The sequence below is a fragment of the Taurulus bubalis genome, assembly GCF_910589615.1.
Source record: "Taurulus bubalis genome assembly, chromosome: 13".
Taxonomy (NCBI): Eukaryota; Metazoa; Chordata; class Actinopteri; order Perciformes; family Cottidae; genus Taurulus; species Taurulus bubalis.
The window spans coordinates 1915352-1933756 of NC_136601.1; positions in this window are offsets into that span (position 1 = coordinate 1915352).

Consider the following 18405-nt stretch of genomic DNA (forward strand, 5'->3'; position numbering starts at 1 on the left):
CGTGAGCTGCTCAGCTGGTTCTGGAGTTCCTCTCAATAAAATCTAAATTGAATGCAGCCTCAGAATAAAGTTGGAGGTATTTGGGTAGTTTGGGGCTCGGCCGCGGTCTGGTAGCGGTTTTGCACGTCTGTATTTTTTTGGGGGGCTCGCGAAACACAGAATTGAACCACTTAAAATTAATATCACGAGCTGTCACAACTTATTTACGTCCCGTAAGTATTTCAGCACAGTTCTGGATCCGAAGCGGGTTCTGTCTATTTTCATCTCGCTAACCTGATATTTCAAGTGTTTCTTGGCTCCGGGTCGAGCAGCTGGAACAAATACAACATCCACGTGAAGGAGAAGACTCTGCAGGACGCGCTGGACATAATACATCTGATAGAGTTACTGATCGATAAAAGACTCACTGAGTACTTCTGCAGACCTCTGGCTCCTCAAGAAGACCCTCTGCAGCCGGGACTCACATCGTGTGATTGTTGGTCTTTTATTAGACAAACATCATAAACAGATATGCTGTTACTTCTATCAGCTTCTTATCAAGGTGTTTTAAATAGGACTTTAAGGCTTTAATTGATGGATACATATATGGATATCGATATATGAAAGTATTGTGTATTAATAGATAATCCAATGTTTTTTAAAGATAGTCCAAACAACAAAAAACATAATTTCATGTTGTCAATTTTAAGATTTAATAAACAAACAAACATTGAATGACTTTTCTGCAGCCCTTCAAACCGTGAATATACTCTATGAAAGAAAACCCTGAATATATTATAAGTCATTCAATTATACATTAACTATATTTCAGTAGCAATGTGGATGTGAACCTCTGGAAGCTGGGATGAATTCTATAAATGTGTGAAATAAAGTACAGAGTACCACTGGTTTGAGATAGTATATATCTTTAATTGTGACGATAAGGAATAAATAAACAATAAAGAAAAGTCCAAACTGCATGTCTGGCCCTGATTCTCTAGAGTCTCCGTTAATCCTCATCTACCGAGTGTTTTTCTTGCGTTATCTTGTTTTATGTGGTCCAACCAAAGCGGCCGCTCGGCTTTCATGTTAATCAGTGAGTGTTTGAATGTTTTCTATCTGCCGCACAGAAACCCTCAGAGGGATCAGACAGAACCGGGTCATCTGGAAGACCTCCGGCCGGCCTTATCACCTGCCAGCTGACGGACTTAATGTGTTGTGGAGGACTATATATATATATACACACATATATATATATATATATATGTATATATATATATATATATATATATATATATATATATATATATATATATATATATATATATATATATATATATACATATATATATATATATATATATATATCCAGTCAGCTTTGGTGGGTTTGGCATGGAGCACTTTTGTTGAAGTGGGTCCAAGGAATGTTATAGGCTGCTTCCAGACCTCGGAATCAACACCCACAGCTTGGATTTGTTCAGGGATTTTAACAGGTCTGCTGTCAGGCTCATTGACGGCCAGTCAGAACGTTATGGGTTTGATTAAAGAACGGTGAAATAGCTTCCTGTGTGAATGTCGTGGATGCTGCTCTACAAAAATAACAAAATCCCTCACGTCAAAACTTCTTCCATCAGATTCACTTTATACACTTCATAGGATTTACTGTTGGAAGATACATACAAATTGTAAAATGTCCATGAAGGAATGCAGGTTGTAGTGAATTTATTAAGCATAAAAATGTACATTGCAGTTCAAAGTTGAAAAACAAACGTTTTCATATTCAGGAAATATCAGAGGACCTATTACGCATCCTTGCGGGACGTCTTTTTTTGCGATTTTTACCATTTTTAAAGTTTTGGTTTGACTGACTTAATTGTGTACAAATTAAATAAATACGACATGTATAGGCCATCAACATGTTACAATTAGCTTTCATGAACTGAAAACACACTGTGAAAGACAGAATGTAGCTTTGAAACATAATTTGAATCAGTTCTAAGTGACTCTGTCTGTACAGGCGTGGAGGTTTTAACTGCGTCCTGTCTGACGCTGAGTGACTGCGGCTTCATGTTGTTGCAGGTTTACTGTTCAACATCAAGTGTAAACTGACTCGGAGGAGCCTGAAGTGAAGCTGTTGATTAGTTAATAGTATTGATTGATTATTGACAGGCTCCCTCAGAGCGCTGGAAGGATTTTCAACCTCCAAACATGCTGACATCATCAATCATCAATTATCCTGTCGAACCTCTGGAGAGCTGCAGGGTTTTATTGGTCAGTAAAGAGCTTCAACACTACCTTCCTCCTCCTCCTCCTCCTCCTCCTGGATACAACACAAACCCTCACATAAACACCAACACAAACTCAGAGCTGTAAAGCAGGATCCAGCTGACACTTTAACATCGTCTCTGGGAGAGATGTGAGGATGCGGCCGTCTCTCCGAGGAGGTCGAGGAGCTGGCAGGGAGGAGGTTCCTCCACTGCCTCGGTTTCCCCACACCGCTGGCTTTACTCCAGTCCGACCTGCCAGGGCCCTCGAACAAAGACGGAAGGCCGGAAACAGACGTACGACGGGTCGGTGATTTATCAGGATGCAGAAACAAGAGTTATATAAGCCGAGGGTCACAGATAACCGACCACAGCTCCACCTGAGAGGAATATAAGTCTGTGTTCAGGAAGCGAAGAGTACTAAAGAAGAGTGGGAATCTGACCAGAAAAACCATGAAGTCTGGTTGCTGTCAGAGGGAGGAAGTTAGTTATTTGTGCTCTTAATATTCTTTTTTTTGTGTCTGTGCCTGCAAATGAATGAATTAATTTAAATTTTCCCTTATATTACTGAATTAAGGTCCTCAAATTACCAGTTGTCTTATTTTAAGTCACAGTGTCCTCATCATTCGCAGTGTGTAAAACAAAAATACTACTTTCTATTAAATATGTATGTTGAGTTCCACTTGCTGGTCACTACTTTGCACCACTCAGGCTCCAAACTGAGCTGAGCCATTTAAATCCAGCTGTGAGACAAAACTCAACACCTTCTAGAACAAAGTTGGATAAAAATGTTCAGATGTTCCTCACTGACTACTTTAACATGCACGGAGAAAAAGATAATATACTCAGCTATTTACACGGCGAATGCAAATGAATATTCCCGTGCATAAGCTGATTCATGCAAAAATAACAACTTGTCTATGAGAAGCTTGTGAGAAAATGTCTAAACAATTCAAGGCAACATGTAGGGAATAATTGTCCCACGGACTATTCCCCTTGCTTCACCCTGTCCGTCAAACGGAAGTCAGGGCCTCCGTGTCTCCGGAGCCTTTTTCTGAGCCGATGATGACAAAGTGCTTTGAATTGATAAATCTGTGAACGTCACTGCAGTAAATTGAGCAGAAACTTTATATTTTGAACACACAATCATGACAAAGACCAGAAAGGTTTCGGAGCCGATCGGCCGGGCGGACGCTGGATGCTGGTGGTGAGTTCTATCTCCTTCTGCAGCTCGTCTGTACGCAGTGTGAAGCAGACGTCCTCCGGTTTGATGCTATTGGTGAAAAAACAACGATGCAAGACAAATAAATAGTTGCACAACTGTGGTGCACCGAGACACAGTGGCAGGAAAAACAAAGACAAAGGCTTTATACACTTCATAGGATTTACTGTTGGAAGATACATTTAAATTGTAAAATGTCCATAAAGGAATGCAGGTTGGAGTGAATTTATTAAGCATAAATATGTATATTGCAGTGCAAAGTTGAAAAATAAATGTGTAAATATCAGAGGACCTAATACGCCTCCTCGCGGGACGCCTTTTTAAAAAAAAAAGTTTTTAAAGTTTTGGTTTGACTGACTTAATTGTCAGGGCCTCCATGGAGCCTTTTTCTGAGCCGATAAGGACGAAGCGGGAAAAAACAAAGACAAAGGCTTTTTAAAATCTTTATGTGTTTAGCTAACAGCTAAGAGCTAACGGAGCTCCATCTGATTGCATCGAAACCAGGAGAGCGGTCGTTTCGGGCCTTTTTTTTTACCAGGTATCTTTAGATAAGTTTGTGTAAAAGAAATAGACTTGAAGCCCGAATTAACCGGAGCTGAATCGGTGCAGCGAGAGGGTAACATGTGCAGCATCGACGTGGCGTTCCAGTATTTTGGGTTGTGTTCGTTCAATCACACAAGTTGCAGACGCACCTGGCTGAGGTCTGCGCGCTACTGGGTTCACCTTCGTAGTTCGCGGGTGTTTTCTTTATACTGTGCATGTGTTTTATTGGCACAGGCGCATTAGTCAGTGCCCAACATTAGTTCACCAGATGCTTGCCGGTGTCTTGAGGTGAATGCGTCCATCAGATGTGAATAATTTCTGCTCTTTTTATTGCGTTACAGAGAGTGTTTGGTGATTACTCGATAAGAACCACGACTCTTATCTCCACGTACAGGCTGCAGAAGGAGAAACCCCGCGGCTGCGGCTTGTCCTGCCGCACCTCTCGCAGCCAGAGAAGAAGAACTGTGGAATGGTTTCCAGATGGCGGCCGGGGCGCGGGTTCTTTTCGTGTGTGTGTGTGTGTGTGTGTGTGTGTCGACACAACCATCCTCCTCACTTACTCTTGCAAATCTTGCACGAGTTAAATACATATTTTTTGGGCGGCCTCGGCGCTCCCGGCAGACTCCGCCGAAGGACGGCGCCGGAGGAGAAAGAGCGCGCGGGTTTAGCGGCGGGATCCACGGCGAGGTATTAATGTCTGCGAGAGCCGCAGCTCATCTCGGCTGATCCTCTCGGCGGAGCGCGGATACGGCCGAGCTTAGCGGCGGGAAAGTTTGTGCCGCGGCTCTAATTGGTTGCACTTTTTATTTTTCACAATAACAAGGTTGCCACGGCGGCTGTCAGGTTCTACCGTCAAGAGAAGAAGAGAAGAAGAAGAAGAAGAAGAAGGAGAGGTGCGTTCACGTGGAGGACGCTCAGGTCGGTTTTAATGACGACCGCGAGTGGAGTTTCGGTATTAAACAGTCAGATCTCACCCACGTCGCTGAGCCTCAACATGTGGTCTCTGACAGACGTTTACACTGATGGGCTGTTTCCGCTCTCGCCCACGAGCCAGCTCCTCTGTGTGTGTGTGTGTGTGTGTGTGTGTGTGTGTGTGTGTGTGTGTGTGTGTGTGTGTGTGTGTGTGTGTGTGATCTCGGCAGCTTTTTAAAGGGTCTTTGTTTCTCTCCCTCAGAGCCGTGTCCTGGTTGACCTCTGACCTCCAGTGAGAGCCGTAGATCTTAAAGTCACAGCCACCCGGAAAATAATGAGCAGCGGTGGTGGAGGAGTATTCAGATCCTTCACTGCAGTAAAAGTAAAAGTTCCACACTCAAAATACTCAAAATTCTACTTGAGTGAAAGTACTACTGATAGCAAACTGACCTTAAAGTATATAACAAGTAAAAGTACTCTCAATTCAAAAGTATTACCTTTCAAAGTCCCTCAAGATGATATATATATATATATATATATATATATATATATATATATATATATATATATATATATATATATATATATATAATTTAATATGTATCTAATATGCAATCTTACACGCTAAGGTTAAAAAATAAAATACATTTTCAGGACTTGTTTCTTACATGAGTACATGATGACCTCATCTCAGCTTTAACCTGATTGGTCCAATGAGCATCACAATGTAAACCTGTGAGGGTCCGATGGGCCTTTAATCTATAGCGATGTCTCCCTCTCTTCGGTACCCGTCTCCCTCTCTCTCTCGTACCCGTCTCCCTCTCTCTCGTACCCATCTCCCTCTCTCTCGTACCCGTCTCCCTCTCTCTCTCGTACCCGTCTCCCTCTCTCTTCGGTACCCGTCTCCCTCTCTCTTCGGTACCCGTCTCCCTCTCTCTCGTACCGTCTCCCTCTCATTCGTACCCATCTCCCTCGTACCCGTCTCCCTCTCTCTCGTACCCGTCTCCCTCTCATTCGTACCCATCTCCCTCGTACCCGTCTCCCTCTCTCTCGTACCCGTCTCCCTCTCATTCGTACCCGTCTCCCTCTCTCTCGTACCCGTCTCCCTCTCATTCGTACCCGTCTCCCTCTCTCTCGTACCCGTCTCCCTCTCATTCGTACCCGTCTCCCTCTCTCTCGTACCCGTCTCCCTCTCATTCGTACCCGTCTCCCTCTCATTCGTACCCGTCCCCCTTATTCGTACCCATCTCCCTCTCATTCGTACCCGTCTCCCTCTCATTCGTACCCGTCTCCCTCTCATTCGTACCTGTCTCCCTCTCTCTCGTACCCGTCTCCCTCTCTCTCGTACCCGTCTCCCTCTCTCTCTCGTACCCGTCTCCCTCTCTCTCGTACCCGTCTCCCTCTCTCTCGTACCCGTCTCCCTCTCATTCGTACCCGTCTCCCTCTCTCTCGTACCCGTCTCCCTCTCGTACCTGTCTCCCTCTCTCTCGTACCCGTCTCCCTCTCTCTCGTACCTGTCTCCCTCTCTCTCGTACCCGTCTCCCTCTCTCTCGTACCCGTCTCCCTCTCTCTCTCGTACCCGTCTCCCTCTCTCTCGTACCGTCTCCCTCTCATTCGTACCCATCTCCCTCGTACCCGTCTCCCTCTCTCTCGTACCCGTCTCCCTCTCATTCGTACCCATCTCCCTCGTACCCGTCTCCCTCTCTCTCGTACCCGTCTCCCTCTCATTCGTACCCGTCTCCCTCTCTCTCGTACCCGTCTCCCTCTCATTCGTACCCGTCTCCCTCTCTCTCGTACCCGTCTCCCTCTCATTCGTACCCGTCTCCCTCTCTCTCGTACCCGTCTCCCTCTCATTCGTACCCGTCTCCCTCTCATTCGTACCCGTCCCCCTTATTCGTACCCGTCTCCCTCTCATTCGTACCCGTCTCCCTCTCATTCGTACCTGTCTCCCTCTCTCTCGTACCCGTCTCCCTCTCTCTCGTACCCGTCTCCCTCTCTCTCTCGTACCCGTCTCCCTCTCTCTCGTACCCGTCTCCCTCTCTCTCGTACCCGTCTCCCTCTCATTCGTACCCGTCTCCCTCTCTCTCGTACCCGTCTCCCTCTCGTACCTGTCTCCCTCTCTCTCGTACCCGTCTCCCTCTCTCTCGTACCTGTCTCCCTCTCTCTCGTACCCGTCTCCCTCTCTCTCGTACCCGTCTCCCTCTCTCTCTCGTACCCGTCTCCCTCTCTCTCTCGTACCCGTCTCCCTCTCTCTCATACCCGTCTCCCTCTTTCTCGTACCTGTCTCCCTCTATCTCTTGTACCCGTCTCCAGCTGGGAGGTGGAAACGTAAATCCAGCGCCTCGTCCGTGGACCTCCAGGATCCGGGTCCAGAGCGATGGGGGAGGTGGACTTGGACGGCCGCTTGCTGGGACATATGGAGAAGTCTCATGGAAGAACAATAAGGAAAAGCCCAGCTCATACTCCATTAATTTTAAACTTAAAGTATTCGTGAAATGAGCACTAAAGCCTCTTTAACAGTGTTTTCACAGCTGGCCGGCTCCCTCCCGCTGCTCTGGCAGTAAAGGTCCTTCCTGAATGAACATTAACATGGGAAGGCTGTAACATCATACTTGGCAGTCCTGCGTCGCCACTAAACACCTAGTGAACCCCACTAAACACCTAGTGAACCCGGCACATAGACCCGGTCCTCCAGGAGAACACATCTGCAGCGCCGCCAGGATCTCTGCATCCGCCGGTCCAACCCAGGAGAAAAAATAAATAAGTTAGATCCTTTATTCATGAAAAAGTGACAAAAAAATAACAAAAAAGGGAAAATACTCCATCAAAAGGAGGAAATACTTTTTGAAAAAGTAAACACGTATTAGCAAAAGTGTGAAGAAAATCCGCTCAAATTCCCAGGAGTGAAAACCTCCTAACTCTGAGATCCATGGTTCAAACCTTTATTGGCTCTTTAAAGACAGTGAAATAAAAAAGGTTTTATTATCAGTTCAACTTTTAATTTGTCCAATACTTTGGTTTATGACCAAATACTTGCAGAACAAATGATTATCGTCTGATCTCATATATGTGTTAAAGTTGTTAAGTGTTGCTGGCAGATTCATATTTTGGCTCCGAGATGGGTTTGAATATTATTTGTCAAAAACTATATTTATATACATATAGACAGTATTTACACAAGTACTGTATTAAGAACAATGTTGAGGTACTTTTACTTTTCATTTTCTTCTACAATTCAGAGGTAAATATTTTCCTTTACTACGATCCTGAAAGTTACTGTGAGGAACTTTTACCTGGTCCTGAACCTGCCTGAGTCTAGTCCTGGTCCTCTGTAGACCTCAGTCTAGTCCTGGTCCTCTCTAGACCTCAGTCTAGTCCTGGTCCTCTGTAGACCTCAGTGTAGTTCTGGTCCTCTGTAGACCTCAGTCTAGTCCTGGTCCTCTGTAGACCTCAGTCTAGTCCTGGTCCTCTATAGACCTCAGTCTAGTCCTGGTCCTCTATAGACCTCAGTGTAGTCCTGGTCCTCTATAGACCTCAGTGTAGTCCTGGTCCTCTGTAGACCTCAGTCTAGTCCTGGTCCTCTGTAGACCTCAGTCTAGTCCTGGTCCTCTATAGACCTCAGTCTAGTCCTGGTCCTCTATAGACCTCAGTGTAGTCCTGGTCCTCTAATCCTCTATAGACCTCAGTCTAGTCCTGGTCCTCTATAGACCTCAGTGTAGTCCTGGTCCTCTAATCCTCTATAGACCTCAGTCTAGTCCTGGTCCTCTATAGACTTCAGTGTAGTCCTGGTCCTCTAATCCTCTATAGACCTCAGTCTAGTCCTGGTCCTCTATAGACCTCAGTCTAGTCCTGGTCCTCTAATCCTCTATAGACCTCAGTCTAGTCCTGGTCCTCTAATCCTCTATAGACCTCAGTGTAGTCCTGGTCCTCTATAGACCTCAGTGTAGTCCTGGTCCTCATAGACCTCAGTGTAGTCCTGGTCCTCATAGACCTCAGTCTAGTCCTGGTCCTCTATAGACCTCAGTCTAGTCCTGGTCCTCTGTAGACCTCAGTCTAGTCCTGGTCCTCTATAGACCTTAGTGTAGTCCTGGTCTTCTAATCCTCTATAGACCTCAGTGTAGTCCTGGTCCTCTATAGACCTTAGTGTAGTCCTGGTCCTCTCTAAACCTCAGTCTAGTCCTGGTCCTCTATAGACCTCAGTCTAGTCCTGGTCCTCTCTAAACCTCAGTCTAGTCCTGGTCCTCTATAGACCTCAGTCTAGTCCTGGTCCTCTATAGACCTCAGTCTAGTCCTGGTCCTCTCTAAACCTCAGTCTAGTCCTGGTCCTCTATAGACCTCAGTCTAGTCCTGGTCCTCTATAGACCTCAGTCTAGTCCTGGTCCTCTATAGACCTCAGTCTAGTCCTGGTCCTTTATAGACCTCAGTGTAGTCCTGGTCCTCTATAGACCTCAGTGTAGTCCTGGTCCTCATACACCTCAGTGTAGTCCTGGTCCTCTATAGACCTCAGTCTAGTCCTGGTCCTCTATAGACCTCAGTCTAGTCCTGGTCCTCTATAGACCTCAGTGTAGTCCTGGTCCTCATAGACCTCAGTGTAGTCCTGGTCTTCATAGACCTCAGTCTAGTCCTGGTCCTCTATAGACCTCAGTCTAGTCCTGGTCCTCTATAGACCTCAGTCTAGTCCTGGTCCTCTCTATTTGTCCCTTTATAAATCCTCTCATGCTACAAAAAACATGTTGTTAAATAAACTGCTTGCTGACTGTAGATATATATCATTTATAAATATGTATACAGGTTGTTTGTATACTTAACATGTAGTTAATAATATATAATATAGTGATATAGTCTGTTTAAAGTAGTGGCTAACGGTTAGCAGAGCGCTAATGGAAGCTACGTCGTGGGTGAGGTTGAGTGAATGATCCTGAACTTCAGAACTGCTTTGAGTTTATGAGGAAATATTCAATGAGTGAATTGTTTCAAGTGAAGCAGCAGAAGTGGAGATGGACTCCGTTTAGCATGTGGGTATTTAATCACGACCTCCTCTCTGCAGCCTCACGCCCACTCACTCACTCACCCGGTCCTCCCTTACTGAAGTGAATACAGAGTGACGGCATGTTTGGATTTATTAAGGATTAAATGCTCTTTATGAGAACAATCTGTCCGACAAATCCGTGAATATCAAAAAGAAGGAAAGAGAAAAGCATTCTGTTCATCACAAAGCCGCAGAAAGTTATTTCTTTGGACGTTTTTGAGATTATGTGTGAAACATAATGTAAAATGTGTGGATCGTGTCATTATTCATACATTACTATTCACGTACTGTTCACAAGTCAGCTTTGTTATCGTGATACACACTAGCTGCATCCAGCAGACACACAGGAAAGGTATAAACACATTTTAAAATAGAATAATACAAATACAGTAAAGTTCATAAAAGTGTCTGCAATGAATGAATACAAAGGAAAAGGACATTTTATTAACAAGGAACATACAAGTTTTGTATATGTAGTATAAACAGCAAATTTTATTGTGCAATATCAGTATAAGTTATCGTGTAAATATAAAACAATGCTCATAGATGTGGATGAATAACCTGTGAAAAGAGACAATAACAACCGAATAGAGGAACATGTGTAAGAGTCGCTCTAGTTGTATGAGAGCAGTTCAGGCGTGTCCTAAACCCTAAGCCTGACTTGTAATCAGGGTCTAATTGATCGGCGCTGCTCTCTGCTGGACGGTCCAGACGGTCCTCCGGCCCTCCGCCGCCCAATTAACCAATCTCAGCGCTCAGCCGTTAAACGAGAACGTTAGCGGTAGCGAAGATCACAGACGAGTATTCAGCTGATAAATCATCAAACCTTCAGAGAGACGGGGAAATTGAGGTCATGTGAAGTTAAGGGAGGAGGGAGCACACACACACACACACACACACACACACACACACACACACACACACACACACACACACACACACACCCACACATGGAGGCATTACACCCACAGTGGACCGCTGTGTTATCACGGAGGAGGATGAGGAGGATGAGGAGGATGAGGAAAATGGAAGAGGATGGGTATAACAATAGATTTAATTATTTATGATTCATTGTTTTTCACTAAAAGGAAGACTTGATGAGTAAAAATTCCAAGATGTCAAACACTATTTTAACATATTTCACATATGCACATTCATCACATGTTAAATCAACTTATATATATATATATATATATATATATATATATATATATATATATATATATATATATATATATATATTGTCTGTAATATTTTACAAAAAAGTGAAAATATGTGAAATGTGAACAAATACGAATTAATTAAACTATAACACTATTTTTTATGTAAAAAAAGCATTATATCACATCATATTTCACATGTAAGAACATATGGAAACTCTTTGTTTCACGTGATTGTTTTCATGCTTCTGCTTTGTATATTTATTGTATATATGTATGTATTTAGTTAAAATCAATTTATTCTTGTTTTCTTCTTTCATTTTCCAAGTGTTCAACACTTTGACAGACGTTCACCAGAGTGTTAGTTTGCACTTCCTCACAGAAAAGTCTCCATTCTGATTGGCTGTCGTTAACAGAATGACGTCTCGGGATCCATTCCTCAGTGAACTATCTATATATATCTATATATCTATATAGATATATAGATATATATATATATATATATATATATATATATATATATATATATATATATATATATATATATATATATATATATATATATATCTATATAGATATATATACATATATATATACATATATATCTATATAGATATATATGTATATATATATAAAACATAAAAGATATGCACTGTACAGAACACCCTGTTAGCAGCAGCCTCGACACTCAGAGTTTCCTCTCGTCTTATCGCTGAACGGAAACCGCTCTGACACCCGACACCGGCCAGCTGGCTGAGCGTGATCATGGCGTCTGACTCGTTCCCCGCTCGCTCCGCCTCGGGGCCCGACGCCGCCGTGCAGAGCGAGCGCCGCCGCAAGCGCCGGCCCGGCCAAGGAAAACACCGGCCGAGGGTGTCGGAATGTTTCGGGAAGAGAGTTCATCACGCGTGTGAAGCTCGAGCAGCGATCTACACGCTTAGGACACGGAGAAGAAAACGCAGTTCAACCAGATGAACCTCAGTCAGAGCGAATAGACTACCGACTCACGGTAGTTTAAGAAATAGTCACAAGTCTATGTGTTTTGTGTTCTGCAGACCTGAATGAACTTCTTTATTCAGTGTCAAGAGCACGGCAACGCCGCCTGTAATGAACTGTGATCAACAGGCAACTTGTTGCTCCAGCAATGGTTGCCGTTGGCTGCAGTGGTGGTTACTCTGTTTGCACTTTGGTGCTGGCGTTTGTTGTGGTGATGTTGGTGGCGATAAAGATCCACTAGAACCACCTTAATGACTAGTAGAACCTTTCAAATGGATCATAACCTTCTAAAGATCCACTAGAACCACCTTAATGACTAGTAGAACCTTTCATAGGGATCATCACCTTCTAAAGATCCACTAGAACCACCTTAATGACTAGTAGAAACTTTCATAGGGATCATAACCTTCTAAGGACCCACTAAAACCACCTTAATGACTAGAACCTCCTATAGGGATCATAACCTTCTAAGGACCCACTAGAACCACCTTAATGACTACCACTTGTAGGGATCATAACCTTCTAAAGATCCACTAGAACCCCCTTAATGACTACCACTTGTAGGGATCATAACCTTCTAAAGATCCACTAGAACCACCTTAATGACTAGTAGAACCTTTCATAGGGATCATAACCTTCTAAAGATCCACTAGAACCACCTTAATGACTAGTAGAACCTTTCATAGGGATCATAACCTTCTAAAGACCCACTAGAACCACCTTAATGACTAGTAGAACCTTTCATAGGGATCATAACCTTCTAAAGATCCACTAGAACCACCTTAATGACTAGTAGAACCTTTCACAGGGATCATAACCTTCTAAAGACCCACTAGAACCACCTTAATGACTAGTAGAACCACTTGTAGGGATCATAACCTTCTAAAGACCCACTAGAACCACCTTAATGACTCGTAGAACCTTTCATAGGGATCATAACCTTCTAAAGATCCACTAGAACCCCCTTAATGACTCGTAGAACCGTCTCAACCGTAAATGCTGTTCCAAAGCTCAACATTGGTCTGAAAATAAAATGCCGTCACTTTTATTTTATTTTTTGTACAATATTCTGTTATTTTTGTAATGTCAAAAATAACAAAAATATATTGATGGAAAAATAAATTGCACCAAAACTATTGCACAAAAAAACATTAGAAAATAATAAATACATTGGATTCATTTATTCAATAACAGAAAACCCAAGATGTCAAAATGTTGAGAAATTCTTCAATAAAAAAATAATGTATTTCCACAAAGTCTCAGCCAAGTCAAAATACATCTCAGCAGCAAACAGATGAGCAGAACCTCTTTGGCAGAATTACTAAACATAAATATATGAATACAAACAGTTTGTTATCTCATGTATTTGCAGGTAAAATGTGTGTTAATGTAAAAGTTAAACTCTCGTGTTTCTCGACCTTTCAGAGATGAAACTGATGGAAGCTCATGTGGCGAAACAATTATGAAATACAGCTTCAGACTGAATGAAATCTACTTCACGTGTTTCTCTTTGTAGATTTATGAAAGCTAACACTTCCGGATGTTTCTGTTGAACGTGTATATTCTGCAGTTCATTCATCCTCATTAATGCTTCCTACAAGAAGAAACACTATTTACACATCAACTTTATATTCTGATAAATTATGCAGAGACTTTTTCCTGCTTTAGGCCTTTTTTTATGGAGTTTGTTGTGATGCAAGACTTTCAGTTCCTTACAGCGATGGGGTCACTCACGTCTTCACGCTTCAAATCTCTCGAAAACTTTCACTCATTGTTTTTTCCCGTGAAATTAAAAGAAAGAGGAACTCTTTTATTATTTTAATATTGTCTTTATTTTGGAGCAGCGAAGGACGTGGAGCCTTTTGTCTCCCGGCAGATCTCCTGCCATCTATAATTCATTCTGTGTAATGGGCGGCTGATATTTTGGGGGAAACACCATTTGCACAAAAAAAAAAAATCAATGGATCAAATAACGAGCAGCTGATGTCGACGCTTCTGCTCAGACCGACAGATCGGGAAAGGTGTTGGAGAGCAGCCGGATAATCTGATCTGAGGCCAAATTTAAGGCTGATTAATAAATAAATAATGTGCCTCCGACAAAAAATGAATTATTCAGTCGTTCAGCTGTCAAAATAAAAAAAATCTTAATAAATATTGGCCCACATATTGAGATGCACATTTTGGGCAACTAATGACCTGAATCTAAATGGTCGACTGTTGACTTGGTTGAATTTTAAACGTGTGTGTGTGTGTGTGTGTGTGTGTGTGTGTGTGTGTGTGTGTGTGTGTGTGTGTGTCAGCGCTCAATAATCAGTGTGAATATTTAAAAGGAAAGCAGGAGTTGACCTCTTTCTTTCATGTTTTATTGGCGAGTTCAATCAGCTTCAGAGGATTTTCACTGAAGAGCCTCAGAGCAGGAAGATTTTACACTCTTTAACATAATCAAACATTTTAATATTTAACGTTCTGACACTCACGTCACAGCTAATAATCAGCTAATAGTCAATCATTTTCATCATCAACAGTCACATTTAGAGCAGTCTGTCTGTATATTTTTTTCTTATCGTCTTTTTTGAGCTAAAAATGTCAGATTTTGTGATACAAACTTAAAAGAAAAGGTTAATGTCATTATAACTGAACACTTCCTCCAGATGTTTCACAATAAAAGCCTTCTGGCAGGGCTGTAGTCAACATGTTAGAGGTCATGAGTCTGAATCAACAAAGTCAAACCATCAGAAAACATGTTTTTATTATTGTTCATTTCACTGTGTAATTATATATCATATAAACAATTTATTTTCATAACTGCCAGCGTAAAATTCTCTCCACGTGCTCAGGAATACAAATCTGGCAGGTCAATATTAAATACTGTTTTTAAAAGTATTTGATTTCTTATCCCAAAAAGAATCATCAGATTGAAAGATGATGTTGAATTTGACCTCAGGGAAGATAATGCACACTGCTGAAGGCTTTTATTGTGAAAGAGTTGGAGGTGACCTCATTGATCAATAATCCTAATTGGTAAATATGTCACACAAAGGAGGAGCTGATTTACTCACAAAGGAGTCCACAGGTTTCTTGTGGTTTCACAATAAAAGCCTCAATCGTTCCTTTTCCTGGAGAGCTTTTAATGTGAAACATCAGGAAGCAGCTTCCTGGCTGAAAAGTGAGAAGTTACAAAAAAGTTGAACATCACTCGTGTTTCTGTATTTGTTCCACATACTTATTCCATCTATATAACTTCTTAAATTGCAAAAAAAAAAAAGACTGTAAAGTTGTGGTGCATGAATATACCGACATGAAAACGTTTTATAGTATAGTTTGTATATGAAGTGCATGCGAAATATGAAGTATTCCTGATCTCTGATGAACATTATGAGGAATAAAAGAAATACATTTTTTTAATTTTGTACAGATAACGAGATGATCAACTCGTTTTTGTTTCGTTTTCTTGAGTCAACGTAACAATGAACTTGTGATTCCGAGGTTAGCGTCTAAAAAGAGGCTGACATGGTAGTTTCTGGTATAAAAACTCAATCCCACGACTTAAACATCAGCTTTCATTCGAGAATCGATTCTGACTGTTCGTGCTTTTGGTGTGAAAATAACTGCGGAAGTTACGTAACTACTTCAACATTGACATGAAACATGAACAGCGGCCTCCTGGGTGAAAGTCACGTGCTTTCAGACCCGCATACTGATAATAATGCATCACTGTGTAAAACTACGGACAACGTTCAGTTCATTCTCAGTTCACAGGTTTAAAATGATCTGGTTCTCATTCCTCACCTGCAGCCTCGAAACCTCCAGCAGTCTGACGGGCGGCTCCGGGGAATCAGAGAGTTAGCTTAAGAGGAGGAGGAGGAGGAGGAGGAAGAGGAGGGGGAGGAGGAGGGGGAGGAGGAGGGGGAGGCGGTCCAGGACTCTGGATCAGATTCCAGTCTTGTTTTCATGTGTCAGCAGCCGTGTTCTCCAGCCGGCGGCCCTCTGGCAGCCTCTCGGTGTGTAAGTGGCTCTGGACGCGTTCCCGTCGGATCAGAACCACAGACGCGTCTCGCCGCCCCTCAAACGCTTCCGGGCGTCACGTCCAGGTCCTGTCGGTCGCTGCTGGACGCCTCGGTTTGTGTTGGAAGCTGCTTCCCCCCTGCAGCCTCTGGCTCGGGTTCCTGACGCTCTACCAGAGCCCCTTTACGCCCCCTCTACTCCCCCTTTTGCTCCCCCTTTACGCCCCCTCTACTCCCACTTTTACTCCCCCTTTATGCCCCCTCTACTCCCCCTTTTGCTCCCCCTTTACTCCCCTTTAATCCCTTTTACTCCCCCTTTTACTCCCCCTTTTGCTCCCCCTTTACGCCCCCTCTACTCCCCCTTTTACTCCCCCTTTACTCCCCCTCTATATTTTCTCCTGACTCCTCAGGATCTGGATCAAATTGAGGGAGCTGTGTTTAAACCGGATCAGTGTAATCTGGTTTATTTTAATGTCAAACAGGAATAAAATGTAGAGAAATAATTTACTGCAGTAAAAGTATTAATATACTGTAGAAATACACTGTTACATGTGAAATGATAGTGTCAATTTAAAAGACATGCAATGACATGTATAATATTACTAGATGTTAATCACCTCTCTGCCGTCCACTTATGAAATAATCTGATGATTTTTGTGGATTTATTCCGGTTGTCAAACATTTGAAAAATCTCTGACTTCAGTTTCCCTTCCACCTGCTTTTTACTAATAATTTTAATAAAGTGTAAGTTGCTCCTCCATTTCCAAATCAAAATAAACGTGTGCCGATGTAAATCATTTAATCATATCCTCACACGACGGTTCAAATTATATTTTATGAAAACATAATCAGGTTTAGTTTAACTAAACTACTCAGTTAGGTTTAAATAACTAAACTACTAGTTAGGTTTAAACAACTAAACTACTAGTTAGGTTTAAATAACTAAACTACTAGTTAGGTTTAAATAACTAAACTACTAGTTTACTAATGTTGAGGGCTATTTATGTTAGTAATGCATTACGGTGCATTATTATATATTTGTAGGTTTAGCTTAATCTCAAAGGACATTTCTTTTTATATGTTTTGCTCTATTTGGTGCCAGATTAGTTTTTTACTTCTGCGCGTGTTTTTAAGGTCTGACGGGAGAAGACGAAGAAGAAGAAGAAGAAGAAGAAGAAGAAGAAGAAGAAGAAGAAGAAGAAGAAGAAGAAGAAGAAGAAGAAGAAAACGCATCGGAATATTTGTTAGTCTCACCTGTCAATCTTAAAGCCAGAGTTTTTCTCAGAGACCTGGGGGGTTCTGGGGGTTCAGGGGTCTCTAATCCTGTTGTCAATCTCTCACGGTGGGGGTGGGGGGCGTCCTCAGCAGGATTCTCTAACCTCCGTCCAGGGGACGCCTGTCCAACACGTTAATTCCTCTATTGACAGATGTCCAATCAGAGCGTCCGGCTGCGATCAGCTCCGCATGCTAATGAGCCGAACTCAGACTGGAGATCAGCGCCGGACAAACATCCTCCGTCAATCAATAGCCGAGAGTTCAGAGAACAAAATGTGATTTAGAATAAATACGTCAGATATTTACATCCAGTTTTGTAAAAAAAAACATTAATTTGAGGTAGATTTATTTTCACTGGTTTACTCTTCATTGTGTGTGTGTGTGTGTGTGTGTGTGTGTGTGTGTGTGTGTGTGTGTATTTAAAATGAATACGTCTCGATCTTTATGGTTTACATTTTGATTGGATTTGCATTCTCTTTGTGAAGCACAACAACGTCCCTGCAGGATGAATACAGTCGGCACGCGCAAACGTTTAAACATTTGTGAAGTTGACGTTGAACGCGATTTCTGATTCGAAAAATAGAAGTTGAGTTCTTCCGTGAAACACGTTTTACATCACTATGTTTTGTACATTTTGGTTTTCATTACTCAAGCAGAGCTTTTACCGCGACGCCGATCCGCATTGTTTCAGACACTTCGACCGACGACGTCAAACGATGACCGGAGGAATCCACAAAGGAGGCGTGTCCAAAACACAGGAGGCGTGTCCAAAACACAGGGGCATCGAAATATGCATCACGTGACCTCTAGACTGAAATAACGTCACTTCTGGAGTTATTTTAACACGAACAACGTTCTTTTACTCAAGTCGTTCGGTTCCCTCAACTGAGTTTCCTGTGAACACAGAAGTTTTATTTTGAAAATACGTTTTTTTTTGGGGGCGAGCTTTTCCTGAACCGATGTGAGGATGTCATATGTGTACAGATTGTAAAACGCTCTGAGGATAACTTGTCGTTTGTGA